The sequence below is a fragment of the Rattus norvegicus genome, chromosome 3, assembly GCF_021556685.1.
Source record: "Rattus norvegicus strain SHRSP/BbbUtx chromosome 3, alternate assembly SHRSP_T2T, whole genome shotgun sequence".
Lineage (NCBI taxonomy): Eukaryota > Metazoa > Chordata > Mammalia > Rodentia > Muridae > Rattus > Rattus norvegicus.
The window spans coordinates 78534235-78560080 of NC_141536.1; the positions used below are offsets into that span (position 1 = coordinate 78534235).

Below are 25846 nucleotides of genomic sequence, written 5' to 3' on the forward strand. Positions count from 1 at the left end.
GTACACAGGCCCCTCTAGCCGCCTCCATATCTGTGTGCCTCAGAAAGCAGCTCTAGACACTCACCAGGGAGGGTTGCCCTGGGCTTAGAGGAGTCTCCTATGGAAGTCAGAAGTATCTGGAATCTCCCATCCCTTCCCCTCAGGTGGCCCTCAGGGCAATGTGACCAAGTGGTGGGATGAAGACCTAGCTCTTTTCTCCCATGTAGACACAAACTGAGTGTGGAGGTGGTACAAATCCCAGAGTGGGGCACCCGGTAGGCATGGCATGGGCCCAGAATAGCCTCTTCCATGTCCCTGTACACAGACACTTGCTTTAGAGGCTGCGGATTTTATTCTGTTTGCCGGTGTCCTGTGGGCAATATAGTCATTGTTCCAACCTCAGAGGAGGAAATCAAATGACAAGTCCATGTTACAGGACCAGCTAGCAGCTTTGAGATTTGAACTCATACCGAACTGATACCAAGCCAGTGCCTCATCACCACTGTGCCTTGCCCAAGTCCCTAGAGACCCAAGAGAACAGGAAGGGAACGATGGGAACACACATAGGAATGAATGGCAGTGGAAATGCCTCGTGGGGTCTGGTGGCCTCGTTTGCCATCTTCGGAGCCAGCCCCGCAGCGAGCCTTGGGACACAGGCTGGCATTTATTTATCCCCTGGACTAGCTCCCTCCACAAACAGCCTTTGGATAGCTCAGGTCGGGCCTTACTTCCTAAGTTGGAGACTGAGGCTCCAGGGCCCAAACGATTCGTAGGTCTCCCTGTCAGGGCTGCTCCAGGTACAGGTTGGAAAGTACAGAAGGCAACATGCTCCCCAATGCCCCTCTACTACAGCATTTGGAAATAGAATAACAGTAATATACCCTCTTCCTTGTCCCTAGTAACCTCACCATCTCCTGCCTGGCGCTAAAATTAGGAACAAAACTGAACCCTGGAGCCTGGACTCTTCCAGAGGACCCAGCTTTGGTTCCCAGCACCCACAGGGTGGCCCACAACCATCTGCAACTGTCTCAGAGGTCCTGAGTTACTTTTCCAACCTCCATGGGCACTGTGTGCATGTGGCATACACATATACAGGCAGGTAAAACACCTATATACATATAAATAAGTGAATAAATGAACGAAAACAAACAAACAAACAAACAAACAAGGCCCGGCTTTGGAGCTCAAGTTGGAGAGTGATTCTGTTGTAGATGGCAGGCCTCCTGGAAGAGGCGTCTTCTAAGCACAGAAGTGTTAAGCAGGCAGGCGGGGAAGAGCAGAGGTGTACTGCTGAGGAGGGGGCTGTGAGGAAAGGCCCCGCAGAGGGAAGGTGGAGTAGAGGCAGTGAACAGCCTTACTGTTCTGGCAGCCTCCCAAGGGGGCATCAGTGGAAACTGCAGTGCTGGGAACACTGAGGACACCTAGCTCTTCCTGTCTCAGGATCTGAAGACTGTTACATGGATAAGTGTCTCCAGAGTGGCCCAGGCTCCCGAGAGCAGAGGCAAAGGGCCAAGGGGCAGTAGGGTGGACAGGAGACAGGTCAGCAGCTCAGGCTGTGAGATCAGAAGAGGGAAGCCAGGAGGCCTCTCTCTGAGTGAACGATGGTGCCAGAAGGAGGAATGGGTCTGCCTGGGTTAGGACCGGCTGGCTCAGGGGGAATATGGCTGTTTTGCTCTAGGCCCATGTTCCAGTTGCTGTCATGGAAAGAGGCAGATCAGGGTTGTGAAGCTGCTTTGGCAAGGGTGGAGCAGGGAGGTGCTGGACCTGGATGGATAACAGCAGAGCAGCAGAGGGGGATGATGATGGGGGGGAGGGGTGCAGCTGAGCACAGAAAAGAGCTTTCCCTCTGTGCAGAGGATGTGGTGAGGTCACACATCCCTTACAGCATGTGCTGTGCCAGGTGTTGTGCAGGGAACCAGAACTGAACGGAAAGAAGGACAAGGCAGCCTGCCTGGGTCCTCTCGTGCACTCTTTGCCTGAGGCTGAGTGCCAACCTTAATAGGGGGTGCATGATCTCTGCCTGTCTGCCCTTGTCTGACAGAGACCAGGGATGCTAAGTCATGAGGCAGGGGTTGAAGGAGACGCCTGTGAGAAGCCAGGCGCCCGCCCAGGCGGTATCTGGTTCACCATCCATTCCACTAGGCGGCCTTGGCTCCCTCCCTACCTCTTCCCTACCTCTTCTGCACTACCACTTCTGAAACCCTTGCTTTGAGTCACACTGGCCACCCAGCTTTCTCCAGTGGTCTGGGAGCACTCGCGGACCATGTTATGGAATCTGGTTCCCTCAGCACACTTCTTCAAGGCCAAGTTCTGGGTTTCCCTAGCATTGGAAACTGGAGTCAAGGAACTATAAGGACAGCTCCAGGGGGTTGGGGATTTAGCTCAGTGGTAGAGCGCTTGCCTAGCAAGCACAAGGCCCTGGGTTAGGTCCCCAGCTCTGGAAAAAAAAAAAAAAAAAGGACAGCTCCAGGTGAGTGTGCTTTTTTGGGCAGTATCTTTGGTTTGAATGCCAAACTTTGGGCACACAAGTATTTTCATTAGTCTCTGAGGCAGGAGAATGCCTTTTAACAGGTTTGATGAAGTGAGACAGGCGGAGATTGCCAGGAGGCTCCTCCTACCTCTCTGTTTCCCTACACAAAGCCAGAGCTGAAACCCAGCATCTACTGGGCCCCAGCTTACTTGGCAGAACACATCATAGGTGCAGGGTCAGCAGTGAAGCCTTGTGAAGCAGGTCAGCAGTGTTGAACAGTAGGGAAAGCCGTTCTCGAAAGTCTGAGGACCAACGATTAATCCCTTCCAGGATATAGAGCGTGTGTTGGACTACAGTCCCCTCCAGGCCCAGGTGACTCCAGCTGCTGTGGCCAGGAAATAATCCCTCCAAGAATATGGAGAATGCACTGGGGTGAACCACAGTCTCCTCTGTGTCCTGGTGGCTCACATTTGCTGGGACCAGGTTTTAAATGCTCTTAGCTACTGGTCTGCGAGTGTGTTTGGTTTCTATGCAAGCTGCTCACTGCCTCATAGCTTCCTGAGTTTCCCTGCCTTTTTCTCCAGGTTTTCATTCCCAGAGTAGCTGATAACATGAAGCAACATCTTGGTAACGGGCCAGAAAAGACACTGGAGGAGATTATGAGCAAACCAGCAAGGTCCCTGTCCTCAAGGCCCTTGCAAAATACCATTACAGCCACTACCATTATCATGTTTTAAGGAAGGGTGTGTAGCCCAGGCTGGCCTTGAACTCATTATGTAGCTAGGATGACTTTGAACTTTTGTTTCTGACATTCCTTCCTTGACCTCTTGAAACCTGAGATTACATTTGCCCGTCACCATAACTGTGTTTTTTAAATGTTGGAGTTGAACGTAGAATTTATGCGTGTTAGGCAAACACTGCCCACTACGCTCTGTTCCCCAGCCCCACAAACAATTCCGTCACAGCTAACCTAGCAAATAAGTCCACGACACCAATGTGACTCATGCACAGCAATGCCGAGAGGAGAATGAGAACTTAGGTAGTTCCCACAGGGAAGGGTGATCTGCTCAGCACTGAAGAAGCAAGAGGCTCCCGGGGAAAGGGGTTGGATAAACTCCAGGCAGAGGGAACAGCCTGTGTGAGGCTTCCAGGTAAGAAAGGACCAGCAGTGTTCTAGGGTTCAAGCAGAGAAGGCTGGTATGGGTGGCATGGGGTCGGGGAGGGGAAAAAAAGGCAGAGAGGTGATGAGTGGGCAGGGTGGGATCTCACAGCATTCCGTGTACCATCAGCGGAGTGAGGGTTCTCAGTACAGTGGGAACCACAGAATGCTCAGACACATGGCTAATCCAAACTGATGCCCCAGCTGGGAACATGCAGTCATCTGGGGTTATACAACAGGACACCACAACTCACCTATTAAAATGACTACTTTTTTTTTTTAAAAAGATGATATCAAATGCTAGTAAAAATGTGGAGCAACCAGAATGCTCACCGATGGCTGGCGGCAAGGAAACTGGCACAGCTGTTTCAGAAGATAGTACAACTACTTTCCCATGCCACCTAACAACTGCCCCTCCATTTTTTTTTTTCTTTTCTTTTTTTCGGAGATGGGGACAGAACCCAGGGCCTTGTGCTTGCTAGGCAAGCGCTCTACCACTGAGCTAAATCCCCAACCCCACAACTGCCCCTCCTTAATACAGACTCAAGCAGTTAAAAACCTCATTTCCCCACAAGAGCCTACCATAGCTTTATTCATAATTGCCCAAACTCTCAAAACCACCTTTGATAGGGGAGTTGACAACTAAGTCATGCTGTGCTCATACGGTGAAATACTACCCAGCAATAAAAGTGAGCTGCCTTGCCCAGAAAGACATGGAGGAACTCCACCTTCTGGGTGGAGGAGCTGGTCTGAAAGGCTTATGTGATGTATAGTTACGGCTGCACAATATTCCTGAAGGGGCCTAGGAAGTCAGAGGCAGCAGGGAGAAATAAAAGACAATGCAGGAAAAAGTTGAAGGCAAAGACGGTGCTGTGTGATATAGCTGTGGTGGCCTCCTGACATTTCTCGCAACCAGTGATATCTACAATTCAAAGGAGGGCAAGGGTCCCTAATGTGAACTATGACCTCCAGTTAACAACAGTGTATCAACAAACGCACCACAAGAACACAAAATAGGAATGGAGGAGCGGCTATCTTAGCTCAGAGGTGTCTGAGAAATACTGTTTTCTGACCATTTTTTGTTTTTTGTTTGTTATTGCAAACCTAAAACTCTGTTTTTAAAAGTCAATTTAAAAGTGAAAGCACGTTTTAAAAGACCTGTCTAGGTTACAGTGTGTGATATGGGATGTAGGTGGAAAGGCAGAAGCCAGGGCGGCTGACCAGTGTCTGATGAGGGTGGTGTTGGACCCAGGAGAGCTTGCAAGGACAGTTTTTATCTGCCCTCCTTGCTCCACAATGCCCCCTCCCAGGCTCTGCCATGGAGCTGATTGCACTGGGGACTCCTATAGTGGCATCAGCCTGCAGAAGCCTTGAGGACCCCTCTGCACGTTAGGAAACTGAGTCCTGTTAAAACAGGGAGAATTGCCATCGATCCTGCAACCCAGATGACAGGGTGGGCAGAGCACCTGCTCTGCCACCCTCCATGTGACCTGATCTCTATCTCCCAGCATCCCTTCCATCGAAGGAAGGTGAGCGTCCCAGATGGAAACGCATGGTATACAGAAGCGAGTGTCTTGAGAGGGTTGAAAATCCCAAGTGGGCTCATGTGGTAATGCATACCATTTATCCCAGGGCTTGGGAGGGCAGAAGCAAATACATCTCTGTGAGTTCAAGGCCAGCTTGGTCTATTGAAGTAAGTTCCATGACAGTCAGGGATACATAGATCCTGTCTCAAAACAAAACAAAACAAAAACAAAGAAAGAAAAGAAGGAGGAGGAGGAGGAAGAGGAGGAGAAGAGGAAGAAGAGGAGGAGGAAGGGAAGGGGAAGACGGGATAGATAGAAGGAAAGAAGAAAGGAAGGTAGGAAGAAAGGAAGGAAGGAAAGAAACTCCAAGTGGGCCAGGAGGGTAGTATGACCTGTACTCAGACTGGGGACAAGAATCGGCCATCTCTGCTGCAGCCAAGCCCTGGACCACCATCTTCCCATGAGACACCTGTAGCCTGGACCACCATCTTCCCATGAGACACCTGTAGCCTGGACCACCATCTTCCCATGAGACACCTGTAGCCTGGACCACCATCTTCCCATGAGACACCTGTAGCCTGGACATGCCATTCTTTTGGGGCCAGGCCTCCTCTTCCTTCTTCCCCCACAACTTGCCCAGGCTCTTTGTAGAGTCTTTAGGGACTACTGATCCTGGGATGTGTCCCTTCCTGGCTGACATAGACATTCAGGCTCCAAGGCTCAGAGAACCAAATGAGATGGTAAAGCCTAACCCAAAGAGCAAGGGACAGAAGATGAGGCTGTCACCAGAGCCAGCATAAAGGGATCCATTCTTTCTAGGTGTTGGCAAGTTTGCTGGCAAAGAGACATGGCAGTCCTGCCTGCAAAGTAGTACAGTGCCCAGGCCTGTAACTCAAGGCCTACTGTCAGACCCATGACAGCCTTGGGTGAGAACACAGGCGGCAGGTGACGGAGGGCCCATATGATCACCAGATGAACTTCCATGAGACCATTAACTAGCAGGAGGCTCCTGATAGCTCAGCCACCTCAGGTCGGCACAACAACCCTGACTCGCTTCCATCCGATGACGTGGCTGAGAATTCAGAAATACAAGGAGCAAAAGAGGGTGGGGGAGGAGCTGAACCATCAGAGTGCTAGAAGGCCCCAGACACAGGCTACCCAGTGGCCCAGGCTTCGTCCTACTTGTGAAGGGAAACAGAAGCCAGTCCTGGCTGGAAGGTGTCCCGGGAAAGTTCCACAACCAGGAGCAAGGAATGCATTGGTTAGGGACCCACTGGTCTCCTTTTTTGGGTTCTGGGGCCACCCAGTTAAACATTCAGGAGCCATCAAGGTCAGGGCCTCTAGTCTGTGACCACACCAAGCACAAGGGTGACTGGCATCCATTCTAGGGAAACAGACAGGGAACAGGGAGGGCTGATAATTTTCCCCCAAGCACTGGCAAACCTTTGGTATCCACTTGGTACCAATTAATGTCCATGGCACAAATGGGTGAAGGAATGGGTAAATGATGACAGGGTCCTTGGGAAGCACTAGGTATGCAGCCTGCCCCAGTTCAGCCATCTCTTGGGATCAGACCATTCCTTAAACGTAACAGAGAAAACTGGTTCTAGCCACAGAGTGTCTGGCCCTGTGTCTGGCAAGGAGGCCCTTTCCTCCTCTTCATTCCTGTTAAGGCTGAGCTGAGAGATGTTCCAGGCACAGGCCAGAGGACCTTGTTTTTGGTTGTTTTTTTTTTTTTTTTTAATGTTGAGCTTTCTTCTTCCTCCCATTGTCCTCACTGGTATCACGAGAGACCCAGACCGAGGGCACTGGGTGTAGAGGTCACAGGGGGCCCTTACTGTACAGGAAGGAAGGAGCAGAGGGCTGGTTCCCTTCTTTGATGTTCTTTTGGACCTTGCCCAGCTTGCTCCTGTTACAGTTTGATTTCTTCTGTCCCCAACCCCATGGCCAGTGCTCAAAGGTCTGCAAAGAGGCCCACTGATTAACTAAGGATGGGGGAGGTGAGCTACAAATCACCCTGCCAAATAAATAACCAGGGCCAATAAATTTGGACCTTAAACAATGACAGAGGGTGGGGGGGCAGAGCCAAACTCTCCCCTTCTGACAAAGAATGCAGGAGGTCTGAGACCCTGGGGTCACTCGGCTGGAAAGCCAAGCCCTCATTGGTGTTAGCCAGGCTGGGTGTAGAGTGGAAAATAGATCTAGGCTTGAGGGGGTGGGTCAGTGTCAAGACAAAGGATTCTATTTGAACTGATACCTAGTAGAAGGCTAAGAGAAAATTCCAGCATAGGTCCTAAACACACAAGCTGAGGCACACAGATCCTCCACTTCCAGAAGGAACGGGACCCTGGGCAGGGCAACCCACTCCCTCTCTTTCTTCACTCCTTCAGCAACTTTGATCATGTGAGTTCTTGGTCATCAAATGTTGAAGACACTCTGCTAGTTCTGGCATTAGTCCTAGGTGAAGGCATTTGTGGTGTGAGTTGAGGCAGAGGCCTCAATGTCTCACAGCAGAGATAAGGAGGGGTGTTGTAGAAGGGGGGTTCAAAGTAGCCCAACTTGGCTCTGCCACTGATGAGAGACCTAGGTTCTTTAATCCTTGGTTCCTAGGTCCAGTGAGCCAAGAAATGAGATAAATGGAGAAGCCAAAGCCAGATCTACAACTTATCTCTCTTGTGTCCTGGTCTTAAGGCTATCCTCACCCCAAGACAGGTCCTCTCTTAAGACTCTAGGGAAGCACCACAGAAAAAGGTTCAAAGCTCAAAAGACCAACTGACCTACCATCGGCACAACACTACTGTGCCCCTTCTAAAGAAAGGGGCTACCCAGTCAAGAACTACATCTCCCAGGATGCTTTGCACCCACGGGGGGACACTTCAATAGGAATATCCTTAAGCTTTGTTTTATTAGGGAACAGAAGGGTCCTCTCTAGGACTCTTGCTTCCTCTGTGGTGACCTTGGGAACCATGAGTGTATATGGGTGGAGAGGGTAGGGGTGGGAATCCAGGCTCTAAACTATATGGGAAATGCCACCAGCCTTCCACAGCCCTGTTGCTGACTGAGAAACTAGCAGCAGGCTAAACCATGGAGACTCTTGAGACCTGCACCCTTTACAGTTACCTCATGCACATTTTCCAGAAAGCTGGGGAAGGCCCTGACACTGAGGGAGCCCCAGCAATCCAGAGACCTCAGGTGGGAAATCTTAAAATATGACCTGCACATCTGCTTCTTGTCCCTCTCTCCTCAACCCATACAAATTTTGAAGCATCCATCACTTTCTCTCCACATGCACACATACCCACAAGGCACTGTTTCCTGCCTGTCTTACATGCTTCCAAGAGGAATTTGCTTCCAGTCCAGTGCACTCTCTTCCTCACCTGTGGAAGAGAGTCTGGCCTCCCTCCTATAATATGATCATGGTGAGGAAGATCTTGATTCCCCACATGCTCAGTTCTTTAAGTGGAGCTCCCTTGTTCATGGAGGGATACCCTTCAACAAGCCTGGAAGATACCTGAGTCCTATATTTTCATATATGTGTATGTGTGTATGTATATATGTATATATACTTGGTACAGAGGTTGGCAAGACAACTGAAAATGAAATAGCACAATCATAGCAATATACTTAATAAAAGTATGTGAACATGGCTTCTCTCAGAATCTCATTTTGCTAGGTTGCTTTGCAAAGGAAACACTTCAATGTTTCTCTTTTGTGTGTCTGAGTTGGCAGCAGGGTCAGAGCTTTGGAAGGGGGAACATTGCTAAGAAATAAGAAATGCTTAAAAATAAACTGAGGCACAACAGTTCACTTGAAAACTGGAATAGCTACTAAGTGTCTATTGCGAGGGAGTGCATCCATTGTGATACACTGGACAGGGAGCTGATCCCTGTACTCTGGATAGGATGGACTGGGGACGGTGCAAGACTTTATCCCAGTGTTCAGAATGATACACAGTATAAAGCTTGTGAAATGTTTATCTCCAGAATTTTCTATTTTATATCTTTAACCACAGGTTACCTCAAGCATGAAAAGAGGAGTCTCCTACAAGTGTGTGGGGGAGGGATAACCACAGTTCTGTAGTCTGAATACTGCCTCTGCTAACAAAAGACTGTAGACTCAGTGTTTATAAAGAAATTACTTTTTATCTGGTGAGGACCTTCATGATGCACCATCCTGTGGAGAAAGGCAGAAAGAAAGAGAGCTCACAAGGCAGAGAAGGTGCTGAGTCCTGGCCTGTGGTGACAAACTTACTCTCCACAACACCACTGGCCAATCCTCGAGGACAGAACCCTTCCCAACTGACCACTTCCTTGCTTCTCTCTCTCTCTTTCTTTTCTTTTCTTTCCTCGTTTTTTCTTGGTTTTTGTTTGTTTGGCCTGTTGTTTTAGCTCAGGCTAGTTTATATCTCTCTGTGTAGCCCAAGGATGAAGGATCCGGATCTTCTTGCTCTACACACAAACACTAGGATTTCAGTTGGACACCACTACTATACCAGGTGTCTGTGGTTCTGGGAATTGGACACTGGTGTGCACTCTGCCCATGGAATTGCATCCGCTGTACCCCATCACATATTATTAAAGGCTATCTCTTCATCCCATGATGGCATAACTCATGTCAACTAGATTTTGGAAGTGACATTAAAACCTCACCTTGCTGGAATGGGCACAGCTCTCAGCAGCCCGCCCACATAGCGAGCCCGTCCACACAGCAGCAGCCTAGGTAATGTTTGTGTTAGAGATGAAGATGAGGAAACCATTTCCAGCCTGGAGAAGCTTTGAGTCCCGGTGGGTAGTGGGTGTAACTCTGTCAGATGAGAAAACCGAGGCTCAGAGAAACCCAGTGTCTGTCTAAAAGGGCTTGGCTAATTAGCAAGCATCCTGTTGCTTGAAAACCACACATGCACATACACACACACACACACACACTCACACACACACACACACACACACACACACACACACACACACATTTATTTAAGCCTGTCTCAATTCCCAAGCAGGGACAAGGGAGAGAGCAGGTCCTACTCAGCATCTCTTCTGCTGGCTTTATTATTATCTATAATGTTCTAATTAAAAATTAAGCTCTCAATAATCTCCAGTGAGACCCAAGAAAATGCCTTGGTCCCGAATTTGGCTCCATGAGAAATAGTCCAGTATAGTATCGGCCAATATTATTTGACTTTCCAAAAGGTTACCTGCTGTCTCCTGCACTTCAACATCCCTGTGTATGGCTGAAAGGCAGAGGCAGACCTCTCTGGCTTCAGTTTCTATGGTTCCACAGTATTCTCTTTTGCTTTATTAGACATCAGGAGCTGCCTTACCTATCCCCCTGCACCTTAAAACCTAAAAACTTACCATATGTATCTGTGCCCTAAGATCGGATCAATCTGTCCTTCGTAACAATATTAGTAAGTAGGCAATGTTACAGATTAAATGAGAATTCCTGGGCCCAGACAATTTAAGTAGCTTGTCCAGTAACTTGAACAGCAAGTAGGTGGTCAGATCAGGATGTAGACCCAAGCCATCTAGGCGGTGTGTGCTATGCTGGCCTCTCACAGATTTTTTAATGAACTGTCCAGGCTTCTGAGAAGCAGATGGTGGGCCAGGAGATGGGAACCAAGCACCAAGGCTGGGACCAAGTTGCAGAGCTGGCCCCGGGGGCTCGTCCTTGACCTAGGAAGCATAAAGCTCAGTCTGATGTCAACCTGCCTGTAAGAGGCATTCAGGCTGACCTGGGAGGCAGGGCCTCATCACCAGGTGGGGCAGAGTGAAGGTTAAGAGGGGTAAAGCCAGCCTGAGCTGAGAAGGTAACAAGTCAGTAAAGGATGCTGGCCATAGGCGGGTCCCACCTTTCAGCTCCAGGAGCTCAGAGGGTGCCACATATTTTTTTTCTCTAGGAATCCCTGGGACCCTTGTGATACCTCAAGAGCCACCTCTCTTGGTTGTCGGAAGGGCAGGTGGCCTTATACCCCTTGTAATCCCTAAGAACCAACCTTTGAGAGAAACGATTCTCTTACCCAGGGATCACACTACCGCCGGGTCACAACACACCTCTACAAAACCAATGTTTGTAAAAATTGAGTCATTGATCAGACTTCATGTTACAGACTTCTCTGTGACATAAAGATCTGAGCTGTCATGGTACTCGGTTTAATAAGAGTTGACAGAGTGCAGGTGTGAGAAACTAAGCATGATGGGAAAAAGAGAGAGGGAGGGGGAAATAAAATCTTTCCAGCTCAAGAAAATGGGAAAAGCAGAGTGCATAACAGAGGGGAGAAAAGTCAATTAAATCATGATAATTACTTCCGCTGCCGTGCCCAAGAGCTGCGGGAACAACTATTAATTAGGACTTCCATGTTGGCTGCAACCGTTTGACTTCTACCAGGCTGCCAGTGTGTTCCTCAATGACATTCTCCCCAAGAGCTGATGTGTGAAAATATTTTCACCCTGGCAATTAGCAGTTTTAAAGAACATATCACACACACACACACACACACACACACACACACACACACACACCACTCATATGTACATATGTGGGGCCAGGCCCCTGAAATTGGCATGATGTATAGCAATTTTTTCTGTCCCTAGTCCCCACTCCCCAGAGTCCCTGTAGTCCCCGCCCCACCTTCCTCTCTAATTAGCACCACAAGAATCTTGTCTGCACTGAAGTTCAGACTTAGACTAGAAGCTCAAAGATACAGCAAAGACTTACACACCTGCCTTGACTCAGGTTAACTGTTCCAGATCAGCCCCGACAGAGAGCCCAGGCCTGTGAAGCCCCATGAAGGGGCTCTGAAGAAAGGGCCTCAGAAGGAGAGAATGCCCCTCACATCTAAATGCACATCTAGATACCACCCTGCACCGATGGTTTAAGGATGAGAAAAGGTTCCGGATGATTCCCACACCTGGAGTAAAGAGATGCCTTCTCCCCAGAGGCCTGTCCAGCCTACCTCTGTGACAACATGGTCTGGACAGATGGGAGAGGTCATCTGGACCACTTGGAGGTTCCTGAAAATCAGTCCCAGTTCTTAGCCTTTTTCTAGGCCTGGGGTTCTCTTCCAAAAATGTCATAAGCTGATCTCAGATACCTTGTATCATCTGGTATTATTTCAAAGGAGTAATTTGCTACACAGTATCTGGTCCAGAAAGAGAAAGTCAATATCAGCCCTCTTCTTTGCTATGCAAAGATAAGAAGCAGACATTGGTGGTCCTGGGGAGCTACTAGGGAGAAGAGGTAAGAGAAACTAGGGTACTTCAATTCTTCCTTGTTCTTCCTACCTGTGGGCTGGACTGCCTTCTTGCTTCCAATAAGAGAACACTAGAGACTTAGGTCTTAGGCAGATGCAGAACACAGGGGCACCCACGCACTCTGACCAGTGGGAAACAGAGGCTACCATGGAGAATGTGGTGGGACCCTGCCAATTCTTAGCAGCTAGTGGGCAGGGCCAGGAAATCCTGCAGCTCTGGCCCCAGCCCTCTGTGACTGCAGAGCAGAGAGAGGAAAGCAAGGGTCAGAGGCCTGGGAGGGCCTTATCCTGAGGGATGTATAGAAATAGCAAGGCCTGACCCAGGAGGGCTGTGAGGACAGCACTCCTTTAGGAAAGGGCTTTTCCGGTCATTCAGACATTTCTGCCCTGGCCAAGTTAAACAACAGGACTCAGTCACATCACACTTGCAAAATGGGATATCCTGACTCGAAGGCAGGTGCACCCTGCTCTCCTAACCTAAAAAGTGTTTCAGGATAAAGGGGACAGATGTCAACACTCAGCCTGGAAAGGATCCAACATCTGCTTGCCCCCATCAACTCTCACTTCCCCCTCCCTGGTCAGCTGATGTCAACTTGGCTATAAGCTTCTCTTTGGTGTCCGCAATGTTCCCAGGTTCAGAAGAAGCAGCCATGGTGACCTGTGTAGACTCTGTTGGGCAGACATTCAGAGAAACCATGCTGAGAAAATTACCTGGACTACGGTGAATGACTGAGTCAGGGTCAGGAGCTGGGTGGGGCTTTGCTCCAGGGACTTTTTGCTCTCTGCGATGCACACCAGAAGAAGGCCATACCTTTGTGGAATACAGTGTGCAGACAGGAATACAAGCCTGGGTCAGCATCCATGCAAAGTGCTTTCCCAGCAAGCCACAGTCCCTGAATCTACTGTCTTCATACTCCCGCTACGTCTACACATAGCGATATGGTCTAAGAGTCTTGATTAGGTTTGATTTCTCTCGCAGATAACGCATTAAAATATAAAAATAACCTCACACACCAGACCTTTGTGAAAAAAGAAGCCACTATCTTAGAAATTCGCCATCTTTATTACCCAGTTAAGATGCCAGGCCCTATCTGCTTACCCGTCATGGTCTGCTACCTCCTAGTTACTCAGTAGAGTGTCCACTTTCCCAACCTTGACTTGGCCACATGACTCACTTTGGCCAATGGGGCTCAGGCAGGATGAATCCACTGTCAGGGACACCAAGGCCCCTTGTCTGCTGGCCAACAGCTACAAGAGAACAGGTCTCAGTAGTGAAAGCCACTTCAGCCCGAGTCTCCGGTGAATATTAAGAAGAGATACAGATCTCAGGTCCCAGAAAGTTTAGACTCAAACTAGAGTTGCACAAGATATAGGAAGAGACAAGAACTGGACTCTAAACGAGCCCTGCTAGGTGGTAGCTGACCTACAGCCTCTGACCCTGAGAATGAAAGCTGCGAGGAGCCACTGGCTCTGGGGGCTTTTGTTAAGCGGGATGATTTTGTTGGTGATGTCACTCTGAGAAAGAAAGACTGAGGGACTCACTCAAACGCACAATGCTAGCAGACAGTAGGGCTCAAGCTGAGACCCAGTGTGGCCCTTGGGCACACCCAGGTAGCTTTTCCAGCAGGCTGATCTGTTCATAACAGAAGCCAGGGCAGCCCTGGGATACCCACTCCAGGATATGCTTTCTTGGGGGAGGTTTCACCCCAGAAGCCCTCCTGCAGGGCTCACACTGGCCTAGCACCAGTGTCTGTCTGACCATAGGCTTCTTACCCTTACGCTCACCTGTAGTCCAGCCAAGACCCACCACTAATCCAGCACCCTTCTGTTCAAGACAAGACTGAGCTAAAATGGCATAAGGAGGAAGTAACAGCTAGCTGTTGGGTGGCCATGCTGCCAGACTCTTGCCCACTCCCCACACCTAAGGGGACAGCCACTGGGACCACTCAGCTCTTGACTTGCTAGCAGAATTCACCACAAAGGCAGAGAAACGGGCAAGAGTAGGGGGAGACAGGTATTCTGGCAGCGGTGGCTTATTGCTGACTCATTCCCTGAGTGATCCTCCTTAGGGTACAGACTTCCTTCCTAACCAGAGAGAGAGCCTCTTAAAAAGCTGGACCCTGTAAACCTGTTTATGGCTTGTCCTTGAGGCAGACATATAAGCTACAGCGAATCGGGGAGTTACTGACAGATGAATGGATGCCCACATGGATGAATGAACAGCTGCACAGATGAACGGGTGCACACGTGAATGAATGGGCACATGAGTGAGTGAATGGGCTCACGAATGAGAGAACGCATGAATGAATAGGCACAGGGATGAAAGGGCACATGAATTAATGAATGAGTGGATTGGATGAGCACGTGAATGAGTGAATGAGCTGACAACGGAATGAATGGCCATATGAATGAAAGAATGAATAAATGGCACACATGAATGAATGGGCGCACGGATGAATTAATGAATGCGCAAATGAGAATGAATAATGAGTGGATGGACAAATGAATAACTGAACAGGAAAATGAACGAATGATTCTGCCACCAGCTCTTATGGGATTGGTCCCCCTAGCTGGCCCTTCTCTGAAGCCACAATGCTAATCCAGGCATAGTGCATGCACAAAGCAGACCCACAGTGTGGTGGGAGCTGATAGTGGTCTTGCTTTGGGAAACATCTGCTGGAGGAGTTGGCAGTGGCTGCAGATGTATATCCCAGCTTTGGAACAGTTTTACTGGTAAAGGAAATGAATCCTGGGGCCTCCGCCCTGGCGCTCTAAGAGATGGCCCAATAATGCTGAGTTCCCCACCAAACAATGAAGAATCAAACCACCGTGGAGGCCCTTCTGACTTTTGTCTGCTTTCTATTTTGGGTTTCCTTTGAAAAAACACTTCTGCTACATTGTGCAGTTTGGAATTCTGAAGGCTTTGTCTCCAGGGTCCTGTTCCCAGCCTCTCCGGGCCCTGACTTTTATTTTCATGTCTTAGTGTCTTGTTCTTTTTCCCACTTGTGGATGGGAATGGATCCCACACACACAGAGGGCCAGCGAGGGTGGAAGGAGATCTGTATTAAGCCTGGTGGCGGTGGTACATGCCTTTAATCCCAGCACTGAGGAGGCAAAGCCGGACAGATCTCTGAGTTTGAGCCAGCCTGGTTTACAGGGTGAGTTCCAGGACAGCCAGAGCAGCACAGAGAAACTCTGTCTTAAACATTACCCCACCCCCCCACCCACCCTGACACATACCGTTCTCTAAAATGATTTGGGATTAGACCAAACTATCCCTCCACCTCTTCTAAAGGCAGATCCTACCTTCCAAACCCTGATTTAGCTCTGCCAGGCCTGAGGAAGGAGCTGTCATTAAGGCTGCCCTAAAGGTAGTGTTGCCCAAGGAAGATGGGACCCACTGTCACCGAAGCTCTCCCATCCCACCCTGCATTCTACATGCCCGTGGCCTCCCCTGAGACTGTTCATGCACCACTGACTGGAGAGCAGAGAAGCCCATTAGTTAATTAATCACAGAGGCTACAGTGCATCGGATATGGGAAATATCCTAACTATGGAGGAGAGAAGCAGAGCATCCTGTTAGATTGCTGGGACCTCACTGAACACAACAGCTCAGGCTCATGTCGTCGTTGTCACTGTAACTCTGGCAGGGAACCAAGAGCACACATTCAGGAAGTAGCCAGGCTTGGATTCGAACCCAGGTCTACAGTGTACAAAGCCTATGTTCTTTATCCTAGCTTTGTGACCAGCCTGGTTCTGGGGTGGGGATGGAGCACAGCAGATGCTCCCAGCTTGGCGGCTTCCCTGGTATGATCTTTGAGACTTTCTTTGATGACATTTCTCCCTCTAACCCAGAGCAATCCAAGGCTGGTGTCTAAGCCTGTTTGTGCTGGGGGTCAAGAAGGACAAGGCACTGAGACAGGACAGATGTCACCCTAGCTGTCCCTTTAATTCTCTTACTGAGACTTTGGGCTTCACCAGGGCAGTATCGTCAGTGACACTGATGCTGGAGACCCAAGCAAACCCTCCTGTGACTGTCCACTGGACAAGTAGTTCAGATGTTCTGAAAGGGCAGAGATACAACACAGGCTGTGGAGTTCATTGCCAGAAAGGTCACTGTGCATAGCCCTCAGGGCTCAGTGCAGAATACATCTTTCCTCCCCCTCCTTCTCACAGTCATTGAATGGCTCCAGTGGCCTCAGAGAGGCAGAAGAAAAAAAAAGTCAAACATCAGATCATGTCTGGGGATGGAGTAGCAGTGGGGGTGGGATGCAGAATGAAGTACATGCACACGTTTAAAATTCTAATTATGGAAGAAGACGATGAAAGAGTTCCAGCTCCGTTTGTACAACTGGAAGCCTATTATTATTTGGGATGAGACAGATATTAGCCAAATTCTTTAATTATAAATGCCTGCTGGGTAATATTAAGAAACGACAATGGGGCACACATCCGCCTGTTCTTTCAAAATGAAATGGGCTAGTGAGACGGCTCAGCCTGTAGAGGCATTTACCACAGAAGCTTGACAGCCTGAGTTTAACCCCCAGAACCCACAAAAAGGTGGGAGAAGAGAGCCAATTCCACAAAGCTATCCTCCGACCTCCGCACCCATGTCTGGGCCCAGGTGCACACACATATCTCTCACACACAATGATAAAAGAATTAATGAAACAAGGTGAAAGGGGGGTTGGAGACATAGTCCAGTGGTTAAGAACACTGTCTACTCTTATAGAGGACCCAGGTTCAACTCTCAGCACCCACATGTTGGCTCACAACCATCTGTAAGTCTAGTTCCAGGGGATGTCCTCTTCTGAAGTCTGTGAGCACTGCACACATAGGGCACACAGACATACAAGCAGGCAAAACACCCATGCACTTAAAATGACATCTTAAAATGAAGGAGAGACAGTTGAGCAATATGGTGCTTCGAGTATGTGTAAGACCCTCACTTCAACTCCCAGTCCCCTTAAGGAGAAGGCTATCCGATAAACTATAAGAGATAAAGATGTTCAGCCAGAAAAGCCTATTTTCCAAAGTCTGTGAGGAACCACAAGTCTCATATAAACAGGGAAGTGGGCAGCTAACACACACCATGGAGAGGAGATGGGACTAGAGGCTGCTCGAAAATCCATAGAGCCACTGGGGAGCAGGGATATCAGTTCCAAGAAATGTCAAATCCCACTCCCTCCCCACAGAGAGCAGACCCCAGGGAGCAATTTCATGTTCAAATTGCCTTCTAATCCTACAAGATTGCAGCCCCCTATCCTTAGGCCTTCGGGAGAATGAATTTGAATATCAACACTCACCCTGTGCCTTGGATGAAAGGGAACACTGGGGTTCAGTGGTATCTCTACACGTCTTACAAGAATGGGGGGGTGATTGAGATCCCAGGGGCACCCTTCCCTGGAGCTCTCTTCTTGGGGGAGAGCTTTCTTTACATAGGGGCTAGAAGCTTCTTGTCAGTTTCCTGACTCTTGCCCAGTGCCACAGCAGCCTGTGAACTGAGATTCTGGAAGCCCACTGGGGCAAGTGCTAGAGAAAGACGACACAGGCTTCTGATTTGTTCCTTGCTCCCCTCCCCTTCCTTCCCTCCCCCCTCTCTCCCCTTCCTTCCCTTCCCCCTCTCTCTCCCCTTCCTTCCCCTCCCCCTCCCCCTCCCCCTTCCCCTCCTCCTCCTAGCTGCATTGCCTTGTTCAGCTTACTTTACCTCTCCGAGCCTCAATGCCTTAGGTTATAAAATAGTAATATCACTTTCCTCAGAGGGATGGTACAAGAGAAAGGACCATTCATGTGAAGCACCTGGTACATAACTGGAGCCTAAAAACAAGCAGAATTAATGACCGGGGAGATGCTCAGGATGGAGAGATTGCGATCTCCTCAGACATTGATTATCATGTGTGTAAGACATGTGACCATGAAGGCCTGAGACGGTTCTCCAGAAAACTAGTTCCCTGGTAGAGCTAGGAATGGTAGTGTGTACCTGTAGTCTCTGCAGTCACAGGGAAGACAGAGACAGCATCTCCAGGAACTCACAGGTCAGCCAGCCTGGTCAACCAAGGTACAGGGCAAACCAAACACTGGAAGCTGTCTTCTGACCTTTATACTGTACCACGGCACCCTTCTGCCTACACTGATGTACACACACACACACACACACACACACACACACACACACACACACACACACTCATGGGAGGAGTCAGATACAGCTCCCTGGATGATTGGGACAGTGTCTTCTTCAGGACATGTTCCCATCTTGGGATCACATGTGGTTACCTCCTAGAGCTATACCCTGACACAGAGCAAGAATCCAAGGGAACCTCTCCAGTCCTGGAATCCGGCCAGCTCTGCATGGCCCCTCTCTCAAGTACTGGGGCTTGTGTCTGCCCCCACGTCCTACCTGGGATTTGGCGTTAACATCCAACTAGGTCAGAGAAGCCTAGGGTGCTTCCCACGCCAGATGCTGGACAAGTTGCATAAGCGACACAGCAGAGATTTGAGCTCAGGAGTAAAATGTAAATCTGTAACTGTTCTGCAGGGATGAGAAGATTCTGGGGAGACACTTGGGTCCTTCCCTTAGTTGTTACTGAAACAATGGACCCCAAGAAACTGAAATTCCTGAGGACCATCATGCTGGAAGAAGGAAAAAGCCACTTGGTGTCAACTGAGGGGCAAGCCTGTCTCAGGTCTCCCAGACTTTACACATTCTGACAACTTCTTAGACTATTTCGTGGTAGAGACTGGCATTGAGATGATGATGGGTCAGTGACCAAGGTGAGTGGAGCAAGATATGTGCATGTCTTGCCTTTTTTTAAAGCCAAAAGTTCATGTCAGGACCCTGAGAATGCACCTAGGAGAGTCATTGGTCCTCTTCCCAATGTGGCCCCATTAAATAAATCGTTCTGTGCCTTGCACTATTATGTGTCTGTTTAATTGGCCTATTGGAGCTGGGTGACTTAGCTGAACTTGCTAGGGTTGCCAGGAGCCAAGTTCTGACCCTAATAGCTAATGTTGGGAGTAGAAGGCCCAGCCTTCAGCTGTCCTTCATCTTGTTTGCAGAAGCCACACCTCTGCACCCCACCTGCACCCAGCTGCATGCCACCTGTACCCAGCTACATCCCACCTGCACACAACTGCATCCCACCTGCACACAGCTGCATCCCACCTGCACCCAGCTGCATATCAACTGCCCCCTCCATCTCCAGCATCCAGCCAGCACACTATTCTTTATTACATGTTTTTCTTTCAAATGACTTCAAAACAAACCCACGTTTTAAGCACACACCTTGTACACTACCCAAGAGTCCACCAGCTAAATATACTCTACCAGCAATTCATCCAGGCAACTCCAGAACCATCTGAATGAACGGGGTTTGAGTCATACTAGTAAGTCAAATCACAAGGGACCATTGCCAGCCTCACATCACACTTGACTCAATTCTGCCAAGGACTTCTTAGATTATTTGGCCAAAGTTCCAGCAATTGTTGAAGAAGGTTGCTAGAACTAGAGGCATTCTGCCCCATGGTGAGTTAGATTATTATATGGACATGGGTGACCTTAAATGTAGAGTTGGGGGTGCTGGGGAAGGACTTGGTCAGTAAAGGGTTTTGCTTTGCAAGATCAAGGCCCCAAGTTTGGGCCTCGGTACCCATTTAAAACTGCCAGGTGTGGTAGCATGTGCTTATAATCCCAGTGCCAAGAAGGCAGAGTGAAGGATCCTTGTGGTTCTCTGACCAGAAAACATAGCCTAATGCCATTGACTGACCTTGCTTCAGACATGATGACTGTATTCATGAGAACCTTTAGTGTTCTTTAACATGAATCAGTGCACTCATATTGGGGTGTGTGTGTGTGTGTGTGTGTGTGTGTGTGTGTGTGTGTTCACATACACATGGGCATGCACAGAGAGACAGAGACAGAGAGAGGGGAAAGGGAGAGGGACAGAGACAGACAACGAGACAAAGACAGAGATGGAGGAAGGACAGGGAGAGAGGACAAACAGAAAGAGAGACAGAGACAGACACACAGAGAGAAGCAGGTGGGAGGGAGAGAGAAAGACAGACACACACACACAGAAAGAGAGGAGAGAGAAAGAGAGAGAAACAGATAGAGACAGAGACAACATGGGAGGGAGAGAGGACAGACAGACAGATAGATAGACAGAGAGACAGAGATAGAGACAAAGAGGGGGGGAGATTGAAGGACAGACACAGAGATAGACAGAGACGGAGACAGAAAGGGAGAGGGTAAGAGAGAGCTTTCACTATTTAAGACATCTGAGCAAGTTTGAGTTGTCGAGGCAAAGGCCACAGGTGTTGTTGTGCAGGAGAGATGAATCTTGGGAAGAGTCCCTGCTTCCTTCTGACAGGCTGCACATAAATATAGCTCACTAACAGCAGCTAATTATGAGTGAAGCTTGAAAACCCAGGAGAGCATCTCTTTCCCTGTGACAGGGCTCATCCCTGAACTTGCTATCCAACAGGCACTTACTAATTGTCAGCGAACTACAAACATTCAGCTTTGTAAGGTACAAGCGGTGGTGTGCAGAAGGAAGGTGTGTTGGACTGAACAGCATCCCCTTGAAATGCTCATCATCCACAAACTCTGAACATGGCCTTATTTGGAAAACATCTGCTGATGTAGCTAGCAGGATGAGGTCATGCCAGGTCCCATGTCTGTGTCCTTAAAAACAGATGAGGGTGCACAGGGGAAGGGCTTTCAGATTAGACAAGGCAGCCTCAGCCTGAGGAACCAATGTCCAGGGTGGCCAGCGACACCTCAGCAGCAGGGGCAGGCAGGGAGACCTCTCTCCTGAGCTGTCAGGAGGACTGTGTCCCTCCTGCCTTGTCGGCAACTTTGGGCCTCATGGGTTGAGACTGCATTTGTGTGCATTTGTATTGCTTTAAGCTTCTCAGTTAGGGTCCAATTGTCACAGGAGGTAACCCACAGAGAAGGCACATAAAAAATCCAGAGAGACCAAGGGACAGAGTGCAGATCCCAAAACTAGTTCCTTTTAGAACGGGGGCTAGGAATCAGCTTCCTAGCCTGAAGGTAGAGCTCATCTGGAAAGAACCTGCCACTTTTGGACTCCCACATTGGGCAGAGAGGGATCTGAAGAGCCTTCCTCAGGCTTCCCTCCCCAACAGACCTCAGAAGACGCCCAGCCAGTTGCCTTTCATAGGAACCACTGTCTCTAAATGTCTACCCCATAAAAAGCTATGCAAATAGCCAGATAGGCTCCCTTTCTCCCAGCCAAGTCCATCAGAGTTCTCCGTGACTCTCTGCAAAGACACCAGTATCTGGGGCTCCTCCTTCAGGCTGCCTCCATTCTACCAGGCTGCCTCACACACAGTGATCAGCCCAACCATCCCTTGATGGCATCTATCACTGGAGATGCATCCCCAGGGGAGAAGTATGGCTCCCATCAGAAAGGCCAGGGTACATCCCCTGTGCGGTCACAGGGTGTTCCTCCCAATCCTCTTCCCCAGAGCAGCTGGGTTCCCACTACTAAATGCAGCCCACAAAGAAAGGTCTGTTATTTCTCCATAAACTGATTCTTCTCCTTTTCCCAGGCCCTCCGGGGGCTGGGCCTTGCAGATCACCCCACTTAAACACCCTGTTGTGTTTTTATTGCTCAAACTCCATCCCAGATCATTAGCGGGCGGGGTGGAGGGCGGGTGGGGGAGTGGAAAGGTTCTCTCAGTTTCTTCTCTGCCTTCTCCCCCACCCCTTCCTCCTCAGAAATGCAATCCAGTTGTTGTTTTAGGCTGGGATTTGTAAAAGGCCTTTGGACTTAAAAGAAAAATGTCGATCCAGACCTTAGGGATAAACACACCCTGCTTAAGCACAAGCTCTGAGCTACCGCAGGAACCAAGGAGCCCCAGACCTGGCCCTCGATGAATCACTCGCCCTGCCCACTGCTCCCTACTGTCAGTGAAGGAAGGGGCTTCTGGGAGGCAGCTCTGAACAGAGAAGAATAAAATATCTCTCCCCCTCTTCGTCGGACTGAGAATATTGAAGCGAGGAGATTCCGATGTACGCAGGGGATGAGAAGGAATTCTTACTTTTTTGCCCAAAGCCTGGTTTGTCATCCAGCACCACTTTGGCTCTTTTTGACATTCTCCAACTTTCCTTTTTCCTTCTGGTGCTTTGAGACAGGGCCTCTCTACATACCCTGGCCACCCTGGAACTCACTGTGTAGACTAGGTTGACCTCTGACTCAGTGAACCACTGGTCTCTACCTCCTGAGTGCTGGGATTAAAGGCTCCTGCTACAGTGCTTGGCTGTCCTTCAACTAATTGTCTCTAGCTTCTGTTGTAGTATCGGTTGCTTCTACTGCTGTTGCTAACATCTCTAAGTGTGGGACTTAAGACATTTAGGACATTTCGGACCTTGTGCTTTTCGACCATGACCAAGTCCTCCTGTTGCTGGTTGCATTACTCCCAATGTCCACCCCGGGGACTCTGTTTGTGGTAGGACTGTGTTTTCTCGTCCCTCCATCTCTTCACTCTCTGCTCCGTTCTCATCAGAGCCAGACCCTCAGGCCATCGGCCTAATTCTGGACTCCTAAGGATTTCCGCAGCCTGGCCCTGTTGCCTTTATGATTCTACTGTCCCAGCGTCTCAACACGGTGCAGAACTACCATAGGAAAGGCACATCTCTTGGCTGGAACACACCAAACTTTTCCATATCCAAGTATAACCACAGGCCGTCCCATAACCAGGGAAAGCCATCTTCTTGGCCTCAGTCCTTTATGCACACCTCAGTAAAGATGGTCTTGATTTCTCGTTTAATTCCTGTCCTCTGAAAAGCCTGAACTTGCCCTGTGGCTGGCTTCTGGTGCCATCATGACCCACCTGTGCCACCATGGTCTATGGTTTTTATTATTTTCTTAATAAGCTGACATCCTCTGTGGTCATAGAAACCACACAAATTTCCACCTCTAGCAAACACCCAGTGCTAACTGGTCTGGCCTAGAAAAATCATGGCATTCAAGTGATGGGTGGGTATGCAAGCCTCCTTTGAACTGGGTCTATCTACCATACCTTCTTTGCACCCTCATCCCTCCACTGTCCAAATGAGCTCACAGTCATGGCTCTCAACAATGCTCTGAACAACATAGTAGTATTGAGCTGGCTGTAAGCCGGATGGGGGTGGGGTGGGGCTGGGCTATTCTTTTTCATCCCCCCCCTTTCTTTGCAGCATTCTGGAGGGGCACACTGAGACTCCTTCCCACCCCATAGCTCTTCCCACTTAATGTCCAGACACCTCTCCCCAGGTCTACGGGCAGAGCACACGGTGTGTGGAAGTGAGCTTGTGTGCCCTGAGCACAGCACTCTACCTGCTCCCAGTGGGCACTGGGGCTGCTAGAGACTGCTGTCCCCCTAATAAGGTCTCAGACCCCATCAGTCTCTCTAATTCATTCTCCATGCAGCAGCCAGAGGGATTTATTTAAAATGCAAATTAGACCCTGGAGTGCCTCTTTTTCAGACCCTGGAAAGGTTTCTCTATGCACTTAGAATTAGATGTAAACCCCAGCCCCAGCCAGCCACCTCCCCTTCACAGCCTCAGCTGGGTCTCCAATACAGAATAATCAGCACAGAGCCTTTGTGTGAGCCAGTCCTTTTTTCCACAGGATACACAGCCCATCAAAATCAGAGGACAGCCTCAACTCCACCACCAACGTCCCCAACACTGACCACAGTGGCCTCTTCACCCTTGGGGCAGGCTCTGCTAACCTAGTTGGACATGCACAGTTGACAATCTCTGACAATGACAGTCAACTGCTGTCATCATACGATAAGGTCAGAGGTGAGACTTGGAACAGGACAGGCCCTCCCCTGGGGAAGCAGGACACAGCCAGGGTTGGAGCCCTGCAGCTTCCTTCCAGGTTGACTCTCAACCACACCCTGATGGGTGGGATCCTACTTCACCCACTTCCTTCACCCTGTCTGCAAATGCAGTGGGGCCTCCAGGTGCCTATCAGATGTTCATTTCCCCCTTGGGTATTGAATGGGAACCTTCTGCATGGCCAACTCTGTGCCCATAGACACAGACACACCCGGCAAAGTCAAGTAGTTGGATGGCTAGGAAGTATGTTAGATGTTAGCAGGATTCAGGGGCATTCGGGCTGCAGTTCAGTCAGCAGCTTATGAAACTCGGGACTAGAACTTTAGGACTCTCTACTAGTCAGGTGGGGCCAAGGGATGGCTCAGTGGATAAGGTGCCTGTCATGCATACGTGAGGACGTGAGTTCAAGCTGCAGACCCCGTATAAGAAGCCATGTGGTGGCACACATTCATAATACTAACAGCCCAAGATGGGAGGCAGAGCCAGGAGGACTATCAGCAGCCTGGAACACACAGCACAGTGGCAGAAACAAGAGAGACCCCACTTCAAAATGAGGTGGAAGAAGAGAACTGGCTCCCGAAAATTTATCCTCTGACCTTCATACTTGCATAAGGCACACACACACACACACACACACACACACACACACACACACGTAACACACATGTACCACACATACATGCACACACCATACATCACACACACATACATGCATATATACCACATATACCACACACACATGTACCACACATACATGCACACACCATACATGCACACATCATACATCACACACACATACATACATATATACCACATACACCACACACATATGTACCACACACATGCACACACACACTCACACAAGCACACACACACACACACACAAACACACAACTTTAATCCTTGACTAGAAGTCAGAGTCAAGCCTTGAGTAAATTGAGTTCTAACTCTGGCCTAGGAGGAGTGACTGTGTGACTTCCTGAACAACCTGGAAGGTCACCAGTTGGAAGTGTCCTAACACTTACAAGACGATTGCCTAGCAGAGGTCAGGCAAGAGGCCTCAGTGGGCAGCGGCTCTTGCTGCCAAGCCTGATGACCTGGGTTCTGTCCCTGAGACTCACGTGATGGGAGAGAACTGACTCCTGAAAGTTGTCCTCTGACCTCTACATGTGTGCTATGGCATGAACAACTCAAAAAAACAAACAAACAAGCAAACAACAAGCAAGCAAATGTAGTCTGAATTTTTAGAAATAGAGTACTGCTTAGCATGAGGCTTTCTGATAAAGAACAAAAAAGTATATCATTGGCCCTTTTGATAAGAGTCTATTTATGTTGTCCTGTCAATCTCCTGAGCAAGAACATGTCTCCCAAGTAAGCTGCCCGCTCTGGAGGCTTTAGAAACAATATAAGCCCGTGTAAATTCAGGGTCTATCAACAGTCCCTGTGGCCACTCTCTGCTCTTATGTTGAGTGTCTGCCCTGCAGCAGTCCTGGGGTCACCGTCCATGCTCGCCCCGAGTTTCTGCCTTGCAGCAGTCCTGGGGTCACCGTCCATGCTCACCCTGAGTTTCCCCCCTGCAGCAGTCCTGGGGTCACCGTCCATGCTCACCCTG

General features: G+C 49.3%; 1 protein-coding gene across 4 annotated transcripts in view; it reads right to left on the bottom strand.

Annotated features, from left to right (window-relative positions):
• The window catches only part of Tspan18 (tetraspanin 18), a 139723-nt gene that overhangs the window by 58648 nt on the left and 55229 nt on the right, over positions 1 to 25846 (bottom strand). The window contains exons 1-2 of one of the 4 annotated variants that reach the window (XM_087651910.1): positions 13095 to 13194; positions 9784 to 9937 (exon numbers count right to left, since the gene is read on the bottom strand). The gene's annotated coding sequence lies outside the window, so the exon portion shown is untranslated. 4 annotated transcript variants of the gene reach the window in all.